Genomic DNA, 11,428 nt, shown 5'->3' on the forward strand with positions numbered 1-11,428 from the left:
TTACTCTTATACTCAAATGCACTTGTCATAAAGGACAAGTTGGAAGATATTTTATGTTAGCCGCTATCCATCTTTTTGCAGAGCTCCGGAACACTTTCTTACATAAGGTGCTTATTCCTCAAACTCTGGAAAATGTGTCAACCAGCGCACCTGCTGGGTGCTAATGTTGTCAACCTCAATGGAAGCGAATATCGGCCAATTAACCCAAGTGGCTAATCAGTCATGTGCAAGGATTAATCAGGACATAAACAAAAATACTTCGACACAGTAAAAGAAAATAACACCCAGGAGAACAAGAATAGATATCGGGCTCAGCTAAGGCAGCAATTAGAGTAGCAAGAGGTTAGTCGAAGATTGCGCATAACTGTGATAGCAATAGTTTTCTTTAGTTATGTTAGGACTCCGAAGGCAATGAAAGATTTTGTAGGGCCATTAAGGGATACTAAAGGGTAAACTATAATGAAGTCCCAGAACATGGTGGATGCTTTCAAAGCTATCTGTCACTCCAATAGCTGATAAGAACATAAGAATTGGAACAGGAGTAGGCCATCTAGCCCCTTGAGCCTGCTCCGCCATTGAATGGCGGAGCAGACTCGAGGGGCTAGATGGCCTATTCCTGCTCCTAATTCTTATGTTCTGGCTGTGGACTCAGCTCCACTTATCTATCTGTGATTTGAATACATTCAATGAGCCAGCCTCAACTGCTTCCTTGGGCAGAGAATTCCACAGATTCACAACCCTCTGGGAGAAGAAATTCCTTCTCAACTCGGTTTTAAATTGGCTCCCCCGTATTTTGAGGCTGTGGCCCCTAGTTCTAGTCTCCCCGACCAGTGGAAAAAACCTCTCTGCCTCTATCTTGTCAATCCCTTTCATTATTTTAAATGTTTCTATAAGATCACCCCTCTTCCTTCTGAACTCCAACGAGTATAGACCCAGTCTACACAATATATCATCATAAGGTAACTCCCTCATTTCCGGAATCAGCATAGTGAATCGTCTCTGTACCCCCTCCAAGACTAGTATATCCTTCCTTAAGTAAGGTGACCAAAACTGCACGCAGTACTCCAGGTGCGGCCTCACCAATACCCTGTACAGTTGCAGCAGGACCTCCCTGCTTTTGTACTCCATCCCTCTCGCAATGAAGGCCAACATTCCATTTGCCTTCCTGATTACCTGCTGCACCTGCAAACTAACCTTTTGGGATTCATGTACCTGGCACAACAACAGGGCCCGTGAATATTATGGGGCTCTGTTCTCTCCAGATCCGTCCAGCGAGGAAGCGCGTAGAGTTTTGTGGGAGGACCTGCCGAAGGTCAGCCCGGAGGGCGCCGAAAATCTGGGAGCTCCGCTAAGCCTGGCGGAGCTGACCGGTGCCCTTGACCGGCTCTCGAGGGGAAAATCCCCGGGGCTGGACGGGCTGACCGTGGAGTTCCACAGGGCGTTCTGGGACGTCCTGGGGGGCGACTACGCGCGGGTCCTGGGGGAAAGTCTGGCGACCGGGGAGATGCCCCTCTCTTGGCGCAGGGCAGTCATCGTCCTGCTGCCTAAGAAGGGCGATCTCCGCCTCCTTAAGAACTGGCGCCCGGTCTCCCTCCTCAGCACGGACTACAAAATCTTCGCCAGGGCGATGTCTGCTCGCCTTGGTGCCGTGCTGGACCACATGATCCACCCCGACCAGTCCTACACGGTCCCGGGCCGGACAATCCACGATAACATCCATCTGGTCCGGGACCTCATCCATTGTTCCCAGGAGGCTGGTCTGTCGGTCACCTTCCTATCCCTCGACCAAGAGAAGGCGTTCGACAGGGTGGATCACGACTATCTGCTCGGAACTCTGCGCGCTTTCGGGTTCGGGACGCATTTCGTCGCCCGGATCCGACTTTTGTACGCCGCCGCGGAGTGTCTGATTAAGGTTAACGGGTCCTTGACGGCGCCCCTTCGCTTTAGGAGAGGGGTGCGCCAGGGATGCCCCATGTCCGGCCAGTTATACGCCGTTTGCGTGGAGCCTTTCCTGCGCCTCTTGCGGACGACGTTGACGGGACTGGCTCTGCAAGGGCCGGGCGTGGAGGTCGTCCTCTCGGCTTACGCCGATGACGTGCTCCTCGCGGTAGAGGATCCCGCTGACCTGCGGAGGATGCGTGAGTGCCAGGACATTTACTCGGCCGCGTCCTCCGCCAGGATCAACTGGGAGAAATGTTCCGGACTCCTGGTGGGTCAGTGGCGGGTGGACTCCCTGCCGGAGGAGCTCAGGCCTTTTGCCTGGAGCACGACCCATCTCCTCTATCTGGGAGTCTACCTTAGCCCCGACGAGGGAGCCTGGCCGGCGAACTGGCAGGAGCTGGAGGCCAAGGTCGCCGCTCGCCTAGGGCGCTGGACAGGACTGCTCCGAGTGCTGTCCTACAGGGGTCGAGCGCTAGTCATAAACCAGCTGGTGGCCGCAATGCTGTAGTACCGGCTGGTCACTTTGACCCCTACCCCTGCGTTTGTCGCCAAGATACAGAAGAAGCTGGTAGACTTCTTCTGGAACAACAGGAAGCACTGGGTCTCTGCCGCGGTCTTGAGTCTCCCGCTTGAGGAGGGCGGTCAGTCGTTGGTGTGCGTCAGCGCCCAGCTCGCAACTTTCCGTCTTCAGACCCTGCAGAGATACCTTTACGTCGAGCCCCCTCCTAGGTGGTGTGCTCTGGCGAGGTATTTCTTCCGCCAGCAGCGCGACCTCAATTATGACACGCAGCTCCTGTTTGTGAACTTGGGGGGTGCCAGGACCGCCCTCCGGGAGCTGCCTGTCTTTTACAGGGAACTCATCAGGGTCTGGAACAAAGTCTCCACCAAGCGCAGCTCTCCGCCGGCTGGAGTGGCGGCCGTCCTGCAGGAACCGCTGCTCGGGAATCCGTACCTCCACGGCCGAGGTTTTATGTGGCGGTCGGAAGAGAGGGCTGTGGCTGGTGAGGTGACCAGGGTCAGGGACCTGCTCGATGGCGGAGGAGCGGGCTGGATGGCGCCAGACAAGCTGGCGCGGCGCCTAAATTCTGCCAACGTCCGCCACGTGACCGATGCCATCGAGTCGCTAAAAACAGCTCTGGGCCCTGACTCCGTTAGGTGCATCGAGGAGGCTCAAGCACGTGGGGAGATCCCGTCCGAACTGATCCCCGTCCGGACGGAATTCCTTATCGGCGCCAAACCCCGGAACCTCCCTCGGGGGCCGGCGCCTCACAACTTGAGCCGCCTCGGGGAAATCCCCTCCGTGCCTTTCAGTTCCGCGCGGAGGGGTTTCCTGTACGGGCTGCTCCTGCACACCCTCAACTTTGCCATCCGCGCCGGCCGTCCGGACACGCCATGGCGTACCATCTTGCCGTCCGGAGGAGGCGGGGGTCCCCGATGGAGGGCACTCTACACAGGGGTCCTCCCACTATTCATCGGGGACTTGGCCTGGAGGGTGGTGCACGGAGCAGTGCCGTGCAATAAATTTTTAAGCCGGTTCACGGACTCCCAGGCCGCCTGCAATTTCTGCGGTCTGGAAGAGTCCGTGTTCCATGTTTTTATTGAGTGCACGAGGTTGCAGCCCCTGTTCCATTATTTGAAGGGGCTGCTCCTGAAATTCTGGCTGCACTTCAGTCCCACTCTCCTGATCTTTGGGCACCGGAGGGACTGGAGTGCATCATCACGCCCGGCAACCAAATTTTAATTTGATTTTACGTTTTTAAGTTTAATTTGTTTTAATTGCCGGTGCTTTTAGTGTCCCCCTTCCCTTTTATAGGGGGCACTGGGGAAAATTGTGATTTTAGTGCCCAAAAAAAAAACCAAAAAAAGAAAAACACAAAAAAAAAACCAAAAAAAAAAAGCGGGAAAAAAAAAGGGCCTTGTAAATGTCTGGAGTGTCACCCAGGTCGGGTGGCAACGTTTAATGTTTTTTTGTTTTGCAGATGAACTACAAAAAGAGTTTCATGTACCTGGCAGGGGAGTAACAATGATCAAGAATGTGGTTCTCCTAGGACAAGGCTAGCCCATTGCACTTTGGGTGTGCTGATGCCTGCGATGTCCCCAAATGTGGTATACTTGACTGCAAAATTTGTGGTAGTGGGGGACTGCGTTTGCGCTCTCTAAAAGAGTTTCATGTACAAGGACCCCCAGGTCCCTCTGCACCACAGCATGTTGTAGTTTCTCCCCATTCAAATAATATTCCTTTTTACTGTGTTTTTTTCCAAGGTGGATGACCTCACGTTTTCCGACATTGCATTCTATCTGCCAAACCTTAGCCCATTCGCTTAACCTATCTAAATCTCTTTGCAGCCTCTCTGTGTCCTCGACACAACCCGCTTTCCCACTAATCTTTGTGTCATCTGCAAATTTTGTTACACTACACTCTGTCCCCTCTTCCAGGTCATCTATGTTTATTGTAAATAGTTGTGGTCCCAGCACCGATCCCTGTGGCACACCACTAACCACTGATTGCCAACCTGAAAAGGACCCATTTATCCCGACTCTCTGCTTTCTGTTAGTTAGCCAATTCTCGATCCATGCTAATACATTTCCTCTGACTCCGCATACCTTTATCTTCTGCAGTAACCTTTTGTGTGGCACCTTATCGAATGCCTTTTGGAAATCCAAATACACCACATCCATCGGTACACCTCTATCCACCATGCTCGTTATAGCCTCAAAGAATTCCAGTAAATTAGTTAAGCTGATGCTCAGTTGCCATTAATATAATGTACAGTTGTGTATGTCAAAGTGGATGTGGATAAAAATCCAGGAAAGATTCAGGGCCTCAAATCTGATAGGGTAGCTGGACCTGATGGCATTCACCTCAGGGTGCTCCAAGAAATGAGAGATGTGTTGAGTGGTTATATATTTAATAGCTGCTATATTTAATAGCAATGAGTGCCTCCCTGGATTGGAAGGAAGCTAATGGAGTAAGAAAGAAAGACTTGCATTTATATAGTGCCTTTCACGACCACTGGATGTGTCAAAGCGCTTTACAGCCAATGAAGTACTTTTTGGCGTGTATTCCCAGTTGTAATGTGGGAAGCGTGGCAGCCAACTTGCGCACAGCAAGCTCCCACAAACAGTAATCTGATAATGACCAAATAATCTGGTTTTGTTATGTTGGTTGAGGGATAAATATTGGCCAGGACATTGGAGATAACTCCCCTTCGAAATAGTGCCATGGGATCGTTTATATCCACCTGACAGGGCAGACGGGGTCTCGGTTTGACGTCTCATTCAAAAGATGGCACCTCCGACAGTGCAGCACTCCCTCAGCTCTGCACTGGAGTGTGAGCCTAGATTTAGGAGTGGAACTTGAACCCACAATCTTCTGACTTAGAGACGAGTGTGCATCGTACTGAGCCAGGGCTGAGTACCAATATTTAAGTTGGAACTGGTTAATTATAGGCTTATTAGCTGACCTGAAATTTTTGAGGAGGTAACTCAGTATGTGGATGAAGCAGGTCCTATCGACATTGTATATTTGGAACCCTGACTGATTTCTCCCTCCGTAGGTTAGAGCACTGCGGTGTGGTTTTTCAGATGCTACCTCCTCAGCAAGGAGACCTGTGTGACATCTTTTAGAAACATAGACATAGAAAAATAGGTGCAAGAGTAGGCCATTCGGCCCATCGAGCCTGCACCACCATTCAATAAGATCATGGCTGATCATTCCCTCAGTACCCCTTTCCTGCTTTCTCTCCATACCCCTTGATCCCCTTAACCGCAAGAGCCATATCTAACTCCCTCTTGAATATATCCAGTGAACTAACATCAGCAACTCTCTGCGGCAGGGAATTCCACAGGTTAACAACTCTCTGAGTGAAGAAGTTTCTCCTCATCTCAGTCCTAAATGGCCCACCCCTTATCCTTCGACTATGTCCCCTGGTTCTGGACTTCCCCAACATCGGGAACATTCTTCCCGCATCTAACCTGTCCAGTCCCGTCAGAATCTTATATGTTTCTATGAGATCCCCTCTCATCCTTCTAAACTCCAGTGTATAAAGGCCCAGTTGATCCAGTCTCTCCTCATATGACAGCCCAGCTATCCCTGGAATCAGTCTGGTGAACCTTCGTTGCACTCCCTCAACAGCAAGAACGTCCTTCCTCAGACTCGGAGACCAAAACTAAACACAATATTCCAGGTGAGACCTCACTAAGGCCCTGAACAACTGCAGTAAGACCTCCCTGCTTCTATATTCAAATCCCTTAGCTATGGCCAACATACCATTCGCCTTCTTTACCGCCTGCTGTACCTGAGTGCCCACTTTCAGTGACTGATGAACCATGACACCCAGGTCTCGTTGCACCTCCCCTTTTCCTAGTCTGCCACCATTCAGATAATATTCTGCCTTTGTGTTTTTGCCCCCAAAGTGGATAACCTCACATTTATCCACATTATACTGCATCTGCCATGCATTTGCCCACTCACCTAACCTGTCCAAGTCACCCTGCAGCCTCTTAGCGTCTTCCTCACAGCTCACTCCGCCACCCATTTTAGTGTTATCTGCAAACTTGGAGATATTACACTCTATTCCTTCATTCAAATCATTAATATATACTGTAAAGAGCTGGGGTCCCAGCACTGAGCCCTGCGGCACTCCCTAGTCACTGCCTGCCATTCTGAAAAGGACCCGTTTATCCCGACTCTTTGCTTCCTGTCTGCCAACCAGTTCTCTATCCACATCAGTATATTATCCCCAATACCATGTGCTTTGATTTTGCACAACAACCTCTTGTGCGGGACCTTGTCAATAGCCTTCTGAAAGTCCAAATACACCACATTCACTGGTTCTCCCTTGTCCACTCTGCTAGTTACATCCTCAAAAAATTCCAGAAGATTCGTCAAGCATGATTTCCCTTTCATAAATCCATGCTGACTTGATCCGATCCTGTCACCGCTTTCCAAATGCGCTGCTATTTCGTCCTTCATGATCGATTCCAACATTTTCCCCACTATGGATGTCAGGCTAACCGGTCTATAATTGCCCGTTTTCTCTCTCCCTCCTTTTTAAAAAAGTGGTGTTACATTAGCTACCCTCCAGTCCATGGGAACTGATCCAGAGTCGATCGAAAAACGATTGGAAAATGATCACCAATGCATCCATTATTTCTAGGGCCACTTCCTTGAGCATTCTGGGATGCAGGCTATCAGGCCCTGGGGATTTATCGGCCTTCAATCCCATCAATTTCCCTAAAACAATTTCCCGCCTAATAAGGATATCCTTCAGTTCCTCCTTCTCACTAGACCCATTGTCCTCTAGTACCTTCGGAAGGTTATTTGTATCTTCCTTCCTGAAGACAGAACCGAAGTATTGGTTCAATTGGTCTGCCCTTTCTTTGTTCCTCTTTATAATTTCACCTGAATCCAACTGCAAGGAACCTACGTTTGTCTTTACTAATCTTTTTCTCTTCACATATTTATAGAAGCTTTTGCAGTCAGTTTTTATATTCCCTGCAAGCTTCCTCTCGTACTCTATTTTCCCCCTGTTAATTAAACCCTTAGTCCTCCTCTGTTGAATTCTAAATTTCTCCCAGTCCTCAGGTTTGTTGCTTTTTCTAGCCAATTTATATGCCTCTTCCTTAGCTTTAACACTATCCTTAATTTCATTTGTTAGCCATGGTTGAGCCACCTTCCCAGTTTTATTTTTATTCCAGACAGGGATGTACAATTGCTGAAGTTCATCCAGGTGATCTTTAAATGTTTGCCATTGCTTATCCACCGTCAACCCTTTTAGTATCGTTTGCCAGTCTATTCTAGCCAATTCACGCCTCATAACATCGAAGTTACCTTTCCTTAAATTCAGGACCCTAGTTTCCGAATTAACTTTGTCACTTTCCATCTTAATAAGGAATTCTACCATGTTATGGTCACTTTTCCCCAAGGGGCCTCGCACAACAAGATTGCTAATTAATACTTTCTCATTACACATCACCCAGTCTAGGATGGCAGGCTCCCTGGTTGGTTCCTCAACATATTGGTCTCGAAAACCATCCCTAATACACTCCAGGAAATCCTCCTCCACCGCATTGCTACCAGTTAGGTTAGCCCAATCAATGAGTAGATTAAAGTCGCCCATGATTATTGCTGTACTTTTATTGCACACATCCCTTATTTCTTGTTTGATGCTGACCCCAACCTCACTACTACTATTTGGTGGTCTACACACAACTCCCACTAGCGTTTTCTGCCCTTTAGAATTCCGCAGCTCCACCCATAACGATTCCACATTATCCAGGCTAATGTCCATCCTTACAATTGCATTGATTTCATCTTTAACCAGCAACGCCACCCCGCCTCATTTTGCTTTCTGTCTATCTTTCCTAAATGCAGAATACCCTTGGATGTTGAGTTCCCAGCCTTGGTCACCCTGGAGCCATGTCTCTGTGATGCCAATCACATCATATTCGTTAACTGCTATCTGCGCAGTTAATTCATCCACCTTATTCCGAATACTCCTCGCATTGAGGCACAGAGCCTTCAGGCTTGTTTTTTTTTAACACACTTTGCCCCTTTAGAATTTTGCTGTAATGTGGCCCTTTTTGTTTTTTGCCTTGGGTTTCTCTGCCCTCCACTTTTACCTTTCTCCTTTCTATATTTTGCTTCTGCCTCCTTTTTATTTCCCTCTGTCTCCCTGAATAGGTTCCCATCCCCCTGCCATATTAGTTGAACTCCTCCCCAACAGCACTAGCAAACACTCTCCCGAGGATATTGGTTCCGGTCCTGCCCAGGTGCAGACCATCCAGTTTGTACTGGTCCCACCTCCCCCAGAACCGGTTGCAATGTCCCAGGAATTTGAATCCCTCCCTTCTGCACCACTGCTCAAGCCACGTATTCATCTGAGCTATCCTGCGATTCCTACTCTGACTAGCACGTGGCACTGGTAGCAATCCTGAGATTACTACTTTTGAGGTCCTACTTTTTAATTTAACTCCTAGCTCCTTAAATTCGCCTCATAGGACCTCATCCCGTTTTTTACCTATGTCATTGGTACCTATATGCACCACGACAACTGGCTGTTCACCCTAACCTTTTCAGAATGTCCTGCACCCACTCTGAGACATCCTTGACCCTTGCACCAGGGAGGCAACATACCATCCTGGAGTCTCGGTTGCGGCCGCAGAAATGCATATCTATTCCCCTTACAATTGAATCCCCTATCACTATATCTCTCCCGCTCTTTTTCCTGCTCTCCTGTGCAGCAGAGCCACCCACGGTGCCATGAACTTGGCTGCTGCTGCTCCCCCCTGATGAGTCATCCCCCTCAACAGTACTCAAAGCGGTGTATCTGTTTTGCAGGGGTATGACCACAGGGGATCCCTGCACTACCTTCCTGGCACTGCTCTTCCTGTTGGCCTTCCATTCCCTATCTGGCTGTGTACCCTTTACCTGCGGTAAGACCAACTCACTAAACGTGCTGTTCACATCATTCTCAGCATCGTGTATGCTCCAGAGTGAATCCACCCGCAGCTCCAGTTCCGCAACGCGGTCTGTCAGGAGCTGCAGCCGGATACACTTAAATTGGCAGCAACAATGCTAAATGTTACTCACTGATAAAGAAAAGAAAAAGAAAATCTACTCACCAATCACCGGCCAATCACTTACCCCCTTGGCTGTGACATCACCTTTCTATTTCTTTCTACTTCTTTTTTGCCTTCTCCCTGTAGTTGTACAAGCTGGGCCTTTATAGGCCTCTGCCGATCCCCGGACTCACGCCTCAGCAACCACGAACTCCCGCTGCCTCTCGCGGCCTTTATGGGCCTCTGCCGATACCCGGACTCACGCCTCAGCGACCACGAACTCCCTCTGCCTCTCGCGGCCTTTATAGGTCTCTGCCGATCCCCGGATTCACGCCTCAGCGACCACGTGAACTCCCGCTGCCTCTCATGGCCTTTATAGGCCTCTGCCGATCCCCGGACTCACGCCTCAGCGACCAAGTGAACTCCCGCTGCCTCTCACGGCCTTTATAGGCCTCTGCCGATCCCCGGACTCACGCCTCAGCGACCACGGGAACTCCCGCTGCCTCTCGCGACCTTTATAGGCCTCTGCCGATCCCTGGACTCATGCCTCCTCGACCACGAACTCCCGCTGCCTCTCACGGCCTTTATGGGCCTCTGCCGATCCCCGGATTCACACCTCAGCGACCACGAACTCCCACTGCCTCTCACGGCCTTTATAGGCCTCTGCTGATCCCCAGACTCACGCCTCAGCAACCACTGGATAGTTATGTACAGCACTGAGCAACGCCTTTAACCTCCAAAGCACCAAGGGATCACAGAAATTTTAATTAACAGTTAATTATCGCTCGATCTTCATTTTATAATGATATGTTACAGAGGCCCCTGTCGAGAAATAATGAATTAAGTGGCATGCACTGCTGAAAACTAAGCGACTGCTATCAGTGTGTAAACAATCATTTTTCCTTGATTGAATTGGACGCTGCAGGTTTATACAAGAAAATGCCACGGTCATCGGAAATCAGTGTACGTCAGCAGATGATGTAATAAATGTCACTAAGGTGTTGATTTACTGAGAAAAAATAAATACAGGAACAAAGGTAGAAGAGAGCTTGCCCATTCGCTCTACCCTGTGTTAGAAAGATATGGGATAAATGTCAATGGAACATTAATGTTAATGACTTCACAATAAAAGTGCGTTCTTGCAAGAGGTCATGAGCAACAGAATTATTTTCGTGCTCCGTGTATTTTGCTTTGCTTCAATAAATCAGAAAAATAAAAACAAAACGACTGAAGTGCTTTTGGCCATTTGTTTATTAACCATGTGCTTCATCACCATTGCCTTTAAGTCAGGATATATAATTATATTTTGCCTGATATCTTTTTTTCAAATGAAACGAGGAGCTGTGGAGCAGTAAAGGGAATTGGGTGTTCATGTGCACAAGTCATTAAACACCGAATGCACAGGTACAAAAAGCAATCAAAAAAGGCTAATGGAAGGTTGGCCTTTATCTCAAAGGGGTTGGAAAACAAAAGTGAGGGTGTCATGTATCTCACACTACTGTATATAACTGTATCTTACCATGCTATACATGACTGTAACTAGATATGACCTGCAACCACACAGGTATTTAAAGGAGGTCTCAGGCAAATGTGGCATTCGAGAGCTGTGAAATAAAGGTGCAGGTCCAGAGTGACCTTGACTTCAGCATGTGCCTCGTGTAAGTCTGTACTGCAGGGTCAGGACTTTACAGTGGCAACGAGTTACAGGATTACAGAATCCACAGAATGGCTACCAATGGCTCAGATGAGAAATACAATGCTGGAGACAATTGGGAGGACTTCATAGAAAGGCTCCAGCAAAGCTTTGTAACCAAAGACTGGTTGAGCGATGATAAGGCAGACAGGAGAAGAGCCCATCTCTTGATCAGCTGTGGCTCGAAAACATACGCCTTAATGAAGGACCTGCTGGCACCCGAGAAACCAG

At 48.9% G+C, this 11,428-nt stretch overlaps 1 non-coding gene across 1 annotated transcript; it reads left to right on the forward strand.

Moving 5' to 3' along the window:
• Positions 1 to 3,939: 3,939 nt before the first annotated feature.
• On the forward strand, positions 3,940 to 4,101 carry LOC139260675 (U1 spliceosomal RNA). The gene has a single exon (XR_011592851.1). It is a non-coding gene; the product is annotated as a U1 spliceosomal RNA (small nuclear RNA).
• Positions 4,102 to 11,428: the final 7,327 nt, after the last annotated feature.

This window comes from Pristiophorus japonicus, chromosome 3 (assembly GCF_044704955.1).
Source record: "Pristiophorus japonicus isolate sPriJap1 chromosome 3, sPriJap1.hap1, whole genome shotgun sequence".
Classification (NCBI taxonomy): Eukaryota; Metazoa; Chordata; class Chondrichthyes; family Pristiophoridae; genus Pristiophorus; species Pristiophorus japonicus.